This window comes from Sturnira hondurensis, unplaced genomic scaffold (assembly GCF_014824575.4).
Source record: "Sturnira hondurensis isolate 20B ecotype Veracruz unplaced genomic scaffold, ASM1482457v3 Scaffold0024805, whole genome shotgun sequence".
Lineage (NCBI taxonomy): Eukaryota > Metazoa > Chordata > Mammalia > Chiroptera > Phyllostomidae > Sturnira > Sturnira hondurensis.
Genome location: NW_028097436.1, coordinates 3,504,597 through 3,515,869, shown reverse-complemented (window position 1 = coordinate 3,515,869; position 11,273 = coordinate 3,504,597). Strand labels below are relative to the sequence as shown.

The 11,273-nt window shown below is 33.1% G+C and overlaps 1 protein-coding gene across 2 annotated transcripts in view; it reads left to right on the top strand.

The window, feature by feature from the left end:
- The first annotated feature begins 2,432 nt into the window (after positions 1-2,432).
- ST18 (ST18 C2H2C-type zinc finger transcription factor) overlaps positions 2,433-11,273 on the top strand; it is a 157,640-nt gene continuing 148,799 nt past the window's right edge. For both annotated transcript variants that reach the window (XM_037038670.1, XM_037038669.1), the window contains exons 1-2: positions 2,433-2,532; positions 5,208-5,286. The gene's annotated coding sequence lies outside the window, so the exon portion shown is untranslated. The remainder of the gene's footprint in view (positions 2,533-5,207; positions 5,287-11,273) is intronic.

Sequence of the window (11,273 nt, the reverse complement as noted above, 5' to 3'; positions counted from 1 at the left end):
GAAAACCAAAAGATCATAATTGTTTGGTATGAAATGAAAAAAAGAATAGTTAAATTGAAAGTTTAACATCATGAAATTCAAAATCCCAAGCGGTATATAAACATTAAAAGAAACTTTGGACTGCTAATCCTAGGAAATGAGTTTTATGGATTGAATTCAACAAGGCTTCAGAAATGGTTCCATCTGCTGCCTAGCAGCTGGTGAAAGGATAAATTTAATTCATTAATTCATTTGGAAAAAAGGATCCAAGTAGTAAAGACTTCATTGCTCATAGTGCATATAGGTGAAAACACAAACTGAAATCTGGTCCAATTGATCATCTTAGATAATGAGCTACATTTTGTCTTTCCTGTTTTGGTAAAGGTCTCAGTGATTGAGTCAATACGGTGTTAATTTTTATGACAATAACCAATCATTTCCAATTATTTCAATGATTTTTTAAAAATTCAGTGAAATTTAAAGTAAGTCATGGTTTTTCAATCCTGGAAACTGGAGGCATTGGAAACTACACATTTCCTCATTTTGTATATGTATATATGGGTAGCATGTGTGTATTTATGCTTATCATATATACATATATATATTCTCCAAATCATATATTCTAAATCATGTCAATGAACTACTTACATTAAGTGACATTCAATCATTTGTTGAAATATTCAAAACTATTTAGCCTTCAAGATGAATAAAGCAAATTTCAGATTCAAAATACATATTTCCTCAAAAGTTGCAAGGTTCCATTAACACTTACTTTGCTTTCACCTCTTTCTATACTTCAAACTAGTTGCTGCAGTCTGTTTTCATTCACACCCTGCAGAGTACTTCAAAAGATAAAAACTTGTACACAGTCTTTTCCCAACTCCTCTGCTATGTTACTCACATTGACATTGACATAAGACATATAGAAAGATTTAGTTCACTGGATTGCATAGACGTTTAGTAGTTTCATATAAAAATGATGGAGGTTTGATGCCCAGTTTTGGGATTGTCTAATGTTAATCAATATGATGAGGTTTTAGAAGTTACTGTTGGATTCCCTTTAACTTATAGTCATATTGGTGAAATTTTTAATTTGCTAACATTTTAATGAGAGTGAGGTTTCCCTTCAAAATGCATAGGTCACCTTTTTGGGCGAGCTACATGTTTTCTGGTAGCCAGTTAATTGATTCGTGGTTAAGATAAGAACATCCCTGAAGTAAGGCTGCTTTAGCAGCCAGCTTACATTTTAGCAATTCTTTTTGGATGATGATTTCATGAATGGTTTTTGACTTTTATTTCTCTGTGGCCCATACCTCGCTGTGGTCTGTTTATTGGATTTACTATAAAGGTTCTGTTTGCACCCTGTGGGTTGGGTTAAGAATCAGGGTTTATGCATTTACTTGTACTGTTGCATTGTTTATACAGCTTTGGTTTAGTTTTGATCTTTTTTTTTTTTTTTTTTTGCCTTTGAGGCTCTTCCACAGTGTCAGCTGCTGACTGATAGTAGGAAAACGGCCTCGTGGTGTGAATGAAAGGGACCTAGCGGTTGGTAAACAGAGATAAGGAATAAATAGAGCACAGGCAAAAGGAGATAGTTCTGTGGGGGCCCAGATTGCTGCCAGTCTGTTCAGGGGAGATGCAGAGCCTGTCCTTTTCCCAGATTAAATTAGTGTGCGAAATCTCCAGTGACCTGCTCCCCTTCTCCCCATACTCTTTAGCCAAGCTGAACAGCCTCTGCTGTAAAGTATTCATTTTATCCAGGGACAGGCTGGACAATAGAACTCTCCCTGATACTTATGGACAGCTGTCGTCATTCATAGTGCTTTCAGCATTTCATTTTTCATAGAGTTAAGAGGGTTTTTACCTTGTAACTGAAAGAGGGCATAAATGCAACTTTGCCAGTTCTGAGGCTGCTTAGGCAGGGCATAGGACTGAGGTAGGGGTGACTTCAGAGTGAGGAGAAAGTGCTAAAAAAAGCAATTCTTTCTTGCTTTGCTAATATGATTAAATTAAGAAAAATTAAATTTCAAATCTGGGTTTCTTGCAAGGAGACTAAATCTTTGATACTGAAAGTTTTCAAAAATTAAGGTCACCAGTGCAAACTAGATAATACATATCTGCCTACTCTACCCTTGTTTTGGCTAAATATGCATGCATTTTATTACCTGCAAATAACCACTGTAAATAGTAAGCCTGTAAGATACCTCGGTAGTCCCATTTTTTTCTTTTTTTCTTTTTAGTGATTTACTGCAAATATATTCAGCATTTGACTGATTAAATAGACCTTCGGCAACCTTGAGGGTCACTGTGTAGAGTATGTACATAGAAAATGCATCAGCCCATTGTACCCTGGCAGCTAATGAGATTGGTCGTTAAGTAAATGACACAAAGCCTACAAAAAAAGCTTAGCAGCTCACTAGAGTATCACAGAGTGTCCCTGCACACCACACAACGACACAAACACTGGACTAACCTAGCCCACCCCTGCTTTATTCTACATCACTGCTTCCCTGATGTCAGCGTGAGAGGCAGAACAAAGGCTAGGAGGCACCGGTAAGTCAGTCTGGCAATTAAGCCCTAGGGAGAAAGTAGAACAAATCGTAGCCTAACCGTGGAGCTGAAAGTCCGTTTCTCGACAAGTAGGTCAGAATGAAAGGATTTTGCTATCACTTCTGGAAATATTGTTTCACAGATTAATGTTCTTATATTGTTGTTATTGTTGTTTTGTTTTACCATTTCATAAAAGTTTTTACATTTCAAAAGTAAAGTATACTCCCAAATGCAAGTGAACTTGAATTTGAGAGGTAGGCTATTTATCAGAGAAATGATGCTTTCACAAGTGACTACCATTCAGGTGTGCGTTCAGGTTTTAAAACTTTCAGATGTGTACAGAAACTTTGATTTTAGTTAGTCCTACTGCTTTAAAAAAAAATGGAAACCTGGGGCATGAATGTGCGCACTAAAGTTTATTCTTGTTTAACGTAAAATTGTTTCATCTGTGAATATATATTTAATATAATAAATAAATGACCATTTACTTGATCAATATCTTTAAATATCTAACAATCAAACACAACAAAACAAAAATAAAGTAAAGGCTTCTCTTTTCTTCATGTATTTTATTTCTCTTGGATGTGCAAATAAAATCATTGTGAATCTGTAATATTGAACAGGATTAGGGGTTATTTGCTTGCTATACTTGGGGAAAAAATCAAAGCTATCTGACACTGAGCAGCATTGGCTTACTATGTCCCTTGGAAAAATGCATTTGCAGTATTGAAGTATAAGATTGCAGGATCCTTTTAGAGAAATATGGCAACAGGAAGTTGCCAGAAAGCCTTATTTGCCTTGTTGAAATGTCGTCTGCCTGAGACTTGTGTATTCAGAGGATGTTTAGTTCAAAAGGGGATGATATTGTTACAAGAAATTCAGGTAAATTAAATATTTTATTTTAAAACTATCAGCTAAGTCGGTTGTCACCGGCTTAACGAACCCTGACAATCTCATTGAAAACACTTAAAAAGTATTGTTAACATAAGTGTGGTGTTTTAAAATATATGGATTTATAATATTAGTGTCAGGATTCAGTTTGTAAAGACACTGTCATTTAATATTAAAATGTCATTTCATAGTCATCTGTTCTAGAATTAAAATGTACAAATCATGTACAGATCAGTTGCTGACTTGCATAACTTACCCAGAAATATTTTTATTTATGTAAGAATATAGACATTATGATATAGAATAAATCACTTAGTAGTAGTATTCATGAAAGATTCATAACAGAGGTTTATATTATGATAGTAGTGGTCAAAGGTCACATATTCTCTTTTTTTGTCTTAAAGTACTTTTCTTCCAAATTTGTTCCCAACATTTATTTGTTATATAATTTGTTTAAGTCTACCTGTCTATATAGTATATAACATATATTATGTATCACAAACATTATTATTTTTATAGTAACCAGAATCTGTTAAATCTATTTGAAGGAAATAGATTTTGTAAAGAAAGTGGTATAATAGTGTCTTGTTAATTTCAAGTAAAATATAGGGAAGGTGTACTTTGATCTAACTAAATTCAAAGTTTTCTAATATGTAATTTCGTCATCACACCTGTGAAAAGCAAGCTATCTGAAAAAGGCTAAAATTGCTACCTAACAATTTTAGTTTAAGGCGTAGTTATGCAACTAGTCACACTCTTCCAGGCATTACAGATATACTAGATTACCTTTATGTACTGAACATTTTAAGCTTGAACTTCATGTATTATAAATTATTTTTCTATAGTTGCTAAGGTTCATCATGTTATAGGAGTGAATTGTTCAGAAAACACACAATCCTTTTGGATGGCTATACATATTTTACCCTGTCCTCACCAGTACAGCAAAGGGTGAGCAAACTTAATAGTCTTGACTATTTAGACTGCCTATAAAACTGAGTGGAATTACTTTCACAGATATGGAGTCATCATTCTTGAAAAAAGTAGAGCTCTGTTGTAATTAAGATAAGAAGGTACAGATTATTATTTTTGGTTTATATGAACTTGTTTTCACTAATATTGTTCTTGAACTTCAGAGATTAAAAAAATTAACTATGAAAATACACTAAGGAAATGGTTTTATCTAATGTATAACTTTCTTCTTTAAATAAATGTGAGGAACTTAATTTTTGTTGACAGAAAGAAACTGGATTTCTGAACTTTTATTCAGATTCACTTATTTGAGAAATAAGTATTATTTAAATGCATTGGTTCAAGGAATTGTATTAGGGGCTGCAGGTACTATAAAGTCCTCATTCCCACCCCTAAGGATCCATGATCTAAGGAAAACTAGAAAACATTTTCTAGGTAATAAGATAGTCATTATAATTGCCACATAAGTCACATAAAGTAGCAAGAGAATAGATGAGACTCCTTTCTTAAGTTCATATGTGAAAACTGGGTCTTCCACTTATTAAACCTGTGGTCCTTGATAAGTTATTTAACTATTTGGCCTCGGTTTTCCAGTCTGTTAGATGGGAGCCAGGGTAGATAAATCTTGCCTTATGACATGTGAAAATTAAAGAAGATAATGTGCTTAAAGCCCCTGGTATATAGTAGGTTTTCAAAAAGTGGTGGGGGGGTGTTGGCTTGTATTTGGAGTTTGAGAGAGCAAGTGGCTCATATCATGTATACTTCCTACACATTTGCTTCCACCAGTATAGAATTCTTTCTCATATTTGTACTTTCAGAGCCCTACATTTTGTGAGATTTCTTGAAGGACTGTGGAAATTCCATTTTACATGGCTGAGTACTCATTTCAAGTCTAAGGTAATAAGTTAAAAATACTCAATGTGTACTAAGAATATGTGATAAAATTGACCTGTTACACATAGTTTTATTAATAGAAATAAAAAATGTTCATTAGAATTTTATTATACTTTAACTTCAAACTTTCTATAAGCAGGAATAATTAATTTCATTTAATTTCAAAATGGTTTATCGTTAAGTATTTAATTATAGCAAAGGTCTTTACTAAAATTTTTAAGTTTACTCTTCATTGCTTTTAAAAAAATTAATATCTTAATTTTGACCCTTTGGGATTTATTTAAAGATTTGGCCTAGCTTATTTTCTTTATTTGGTACCTTATATTTGGTTTAAAAAATCCATCTTCAAGGAAAGTATTTCATTTTATCAACTACGTAAGAAACTTGAACCTACTTTTTTGTTGTTCATATACCATTGTCTCCATTTCCCCTACCACTCCCCTCGCCCCACCCACTCCCACCCTCTATCCTACCCGCCTTTTTGCTGAATATTTTAAAATTTCATTCCAGTGAACTCTAAGAGATACCCAAATTTCCTCTCACGTGTTTGAACGTTGTCAGGAGTTGCATCAAATTTATAAGCTTTTAGGCAAGTATTTATTACTTTCTTGGTTTGTGGGAATATTTGTTTTAATATGGTTTGATCTATATCTTTAAGTTGTAACTTTTCAACAAATCTGTTGCTAAGAAGAATTTCTGATCTCATAGTTCTGACATACATAGGTAAATTGCATTGGCTCAAGAATTTGCTAATGCCTTCAAAGTCTCATTAGTAACTTATTTATACTATAAAGTAGTATCCACTAGCTTTTTAGATCAAAACATTTTATTTATTTGATTAAGATAGTGAAAATATGAACAGGCTAGAGATATCTGCATAAAATACATGTTCTCCAAATATTCCTAAATATCATACTTGTTGGTTTATTAGAGTAAATGTATAGATGAATATATAGAAATGAATATATATGATTATAATGAAGAGTTACATATGGTAATTACATAAAAATGTTTACATTATGATTTTATAAAAAATGAGTATGCATTTTTTGAGTGGTACATTTTTCTACCTTCTCCAAAGTTTAAAAGTAACACAGTTTATTTTAATTTTCTAAATGTTGAGATTTTCTTCATAAAGGAAACATGGCTAAAGGTCAATGTGTAAACCTCGCCTCATCTTTTTGTATCAGATGCATCATATATGTACTCAATTTCTAGAATAAATTCATCCTTGGCATGAGACAAAATTTAGTTATCTTTACTCGTCATGGTATTCATAACCAGGTCAAAATGAAATGTAATTATTAAAATACTATGAACAGTATTTTCATTCCTGAGATGTAGAGTAGAAGAAATAAGAAAATAAAAACTAAAAAATTTTGTTATTGACCTAATTTGTAAAAGAATAGCATCAGCTAGAAAGATGCATCTACTGTTTGCTCTTTTGTTTCTATAGTATATTTGGTATGAATAAGAATGAAGGTATTTACCTCTTTTAGATTTTCTTCTTTCAAATATCACACAATGATAGGGAATTAGTTTTAACATTTCTATTCTGAAGGATGAAAATGGGGTGAGGATGAAATATGCTTAAGAAAAAAATGAAATCAAGAAAAGATTGAGGCTGACAATATGACTACTGTAGAAAGGGAGCAAAAATTAGAGTGTACAACCTATTGTGTATAGAGCCCTTAATCTTTTTTGTGTGAAAGATACCAGTGTCTACCAAAAGGGTTAAAGAAAACGCATTCTGTTGCATCTGCTTACTAAATCCCTTACTTTAGTAGAAATTCAAATTTTGTAAAGATTATTCGTTTTATTGATGCATATAATTATAATCACAAGCCATCTGCTGATTTGGCAGGCATGGTTAAAATTCTCTAACTCTCATAACCTTTCAAGTACAGTGCCCTTGGGACTCTATTTCACTTTTATATTTTGGAAAACATGTAGGGACAAATAAGGGCGGTCATCTGCAGAATGTCAGACCTGAGGAAATGAAAAGAATGAAGATCGGGGTGGCTGTGGTGCTTATTTTCAGTGATAGGGGAACTTCTTTTCTTTTCTTTTCTTCTTTTTTTGGTCCTGACTTCATGAAGAATTATCTTAGTTTCAATGATGTATTTTGGATTTTTTTCCTAGGGATTAAAGCTCTATTATTTTGCTCCCAAAAGTCAGTTTTAAGTCTAAACAAAAAGATTAAAAACTCTTCCAAATATTGCTTACATTGGTTTCCACAGATAAATTAAATGTGTTTCATCTAGACTTTTTGAACTAACAGAGTATTCCATCGGTTTTACTTTTCTGAAATACATACACTAAACTGAATAACCTTCCAGCCACAGATCTAAGATTGTAGAAGAGTTTGTATGTTTTGATATAGACTTGTTGGTTTAAAGGGTAGAATTCCTAAGTGTTTTTTGTATAACATTATGCACTGACCAGATGTCCTATAGTAGGTATCATCTTGTGTCCCTTCTTTGCTACCACAAACATTTGAAGTTTGGTGACTTTTCATACCTGATTTATTTACTTTCTTGGAAATGTTTCTTCCATTATAAGTCTTATCAACCAGGGGCCTCCAAGGGTCAGGCTTTGCAGATTAGAGTTGGAATATAGGCCATATCACAGCAGACTGCAGTAGGTTGAGGGAAATTTGAAGAAGCCACAGGATCCTAGGATTTGGCTTTGTCAAATAATATAAACATTCAAATACACCCCTGACCACCCCCAACACATGCATACACACATACACACATATACCCACACCTGCACTTAAATCTTTGACCCAAGAATGATTTCTTATGGTTTGGAAAATAACAAAATGAATTTCTGGTACAAATCTTATACATATGAACTTTTTTCCAAATGATTATATACATGACAATAATAAGAATAAATCTTGAACTATTTACTGAGTACTTAGACTGTATTAAGCACTATGTTGTTTACAGGAATTATATAATTTAATGTTAATAATATTGCCATCAATACTCCTTTTTTCAGATGGAACAACAGGCTGAGAGACAGTAAGATGTTTTTCTCTTAGGTTACCAGCAGGATAGAGGCTCAGACAGAAATCCGACTGTTCCTCAAACCCATGCTCGTAATCTCTCCCTATGCTACAAGGTCTCTAGGCATAAAATACAGGAAAAAAAAAGTGTCCTAAGTACACCTGGATTCTATCATTACAAGTTAAATATCATTTAGTAGTTGAATGATCCTAATGAAGTGACTTAATGAATTGCTTTATTTTTCTTATAAATAACATCTGTCACATTAAAGATTACACTAGGTGAGACCTGGAGTCTTTTTCTCTCTTCAAGTTCTAAAGCTCTATGAACTTTTTGTTGTTAAAACATCACATGAATTTGAAAAATAACTCAGAGACAGCATAAGCCTTTATTATACCTCTCAAAGACATACATATCAAGCATGCCAGTTAACCTTGATATCAGAAGTAACCATTCTAAGAACCATATGAGCTTTAGCTCCATCATATTAAAACTTAAACTTTTGGTCATACAGCCAGAAATCTTAGCTCTGTGAACATAAACACAGATACATAGAAGCACTTGATAATTTATTTCTTCCTCTGAGTATTTTGGTGTAAAGCAGAATATAATTTTAATGATGATAATAATAATAATAATAATAAAGTGCTGACGTAGGTCCAACCAGTCTTCTAAGAACTTTAATCTGTGAATTCTTCTGATTCTCACAATAAGAGCAGCAGGCTATAGGGTAAGGACTACTATCTTCCTGTTTTTATAGATGAGAAAACCACACCACAAAAAAGCACTACAATCTGTCTGAGAATCTATAGCTGTATTGTCAGCCTTGAATACGCCTTAGCACTAGGGCCTTGGGCAGTATGCCCTAACCACTACAATTCCGGCCTCTGAATTAGGGATTGTTTTACTTTGCTTAAAATAATGTTTGGAAGCATAGATTACAGGTTACAAAATGCTTAGACATATCGTATCATTTGTTTTTGTATTTTAGATCTCAATGAGGCAGTTATTATTATAATATTCATATAGTTACATTAAATTATTATAAGTTAACCTGAAAAATTTTTAAATCTTTTGCAAGTGCCAGGTTGAAAATATAATACTAAGCAAAAAAGAGTTAAGTTAATGAGGTCAGACTAAAATCCTTTGGAGAAGAAACTGTATTTTGAATTATTTTATTCTCCGTATCTAGTATAGAAAGTTTAAACATATTGAGAAATACACAAATGTTTGTTAAAAGAAACAATGAATGTAGGAATGAAGAGTTTCAATCACAATAAACTCTTCCTAGATAGATAACTCATCAGGTTCACAAGAAATTAAGATATTTTATTCCAGCTAGATATGATTTAAGATACAGTTGTATTTTATACGTAGAAAGGTTGCCAAGAGAGTGAAATAACAATAATGTAAATATCAGCACTAGAAAATTATGAAGAGGTTATTTAGGTTCTGTACAATGAATCTACTAAGAAATATTTATGTTTTTAGAAGGTACCAGAAATATAGAAAATGGATATAAGACATTACATATTTTCCCTCAAGGACTTTATGAGCCAGCGTAGAGGACATTGGTATAGATGAACCTCCCAGCCTTGTCTCTGGGATATGGGAAGCTTGTGCACCACCATAGCTCATGCAAAAAAAAAATGTAGACTGGCCACATGCAGTTCCACTCTGCCACTTGGCCTTAACGTATGTGGGGCCAGAGGTTCTCACCAGGCATAGTCATTTCTACTTTTACTCTAAAAGATAAAAGTATGGCCTAAAAAATAGAATGACCACCTTTCTTTAGAGGTAGCATCTGGAAGATTTCACAGGAGAAACATTTAAATATTTTTGAATTTATTTATTTGATAAACTTACTGAGAGTCTATTATGTTTGAGCAACTGTGTCAAGCAGTGAGGATGCAAACAAAAATACTGTATGATCTCACACCAAAGCAAGTGACACAAACAAACTGACATTTATAATAGAGTTGGACTATATTATATGCTCTGCAAGAAGCAAGCCCAAGGACACCAATTTGGAAACTGAAAACTAGTCAAGAGTCATGGATGATAGCCATCTGGCTTGGATTACAGGGTGGATGGGCAACCAAGATAAGACATTCAGAAGGAAAAGTTTATTTAGAAGAAAAAGACTATGTGTATATTGAATGCAGAACAACCAGGTGGTGTTGACTACACAGGTAATCAATGGATCTGAAATGCAAGAGTGAGATCCGGGATAGAGAGGTGGACATTGGATGTGGTTTCCAAGGAGAATACATCGAGTGATAAAAGGAACAAAATGAGGAACCCCAGGGAGTACTAATATTGAATGAAAGGTAAAAAAAGGGCAACCAACAAAGAAGAAATTTAGAAAAGGCTGAAGAAAGCCGAGAGTGCCAGGAAAAACCAAAACCCAGAGACATAAAACATTTCTCTAGGAAAGCCTGAGCAATAGTCTTGTTGCTCAGAAAATACACTAAAAACACACGAGTAAGAAAACAAATAAAAGGTCACTCACTATATTAGCCAGAGAAAATTCATTGGAATTAAGAGTGAAAGCAGAATGGCCATGAGTTGTATTGGGAAAGTAGGTGAAACAAAAATGTTTATGGGAAGTTGAAGAAGTTTGACTCTGAAGACCAGAGATGGTAATATATAGAGGAAACATGTTTATAAACTAAAAAGAAGAAACTGTAAGAGATAAGAAATTTGAAAAGTTTGATGATATGGAAGAAGAATAAAGTAAATGAAGTAGGAAGCAAATTAATGGAGCCTATTTTATAATGGAGGGATCCTCTTTCAGTAAAACCAGAGAAAGGATACAGATAGAAATATGTTTGTTAAGCACAAAGGTGAGATGTTAAGACTAAGGCAATTTAGAATCGATAGCCTCATATTATATGAAATGTTAAGGGATATTATTTAAGAAGAAGAAAAAATAGATAAAAATATGAGCAACAAAATAGCCATAAATACATATAT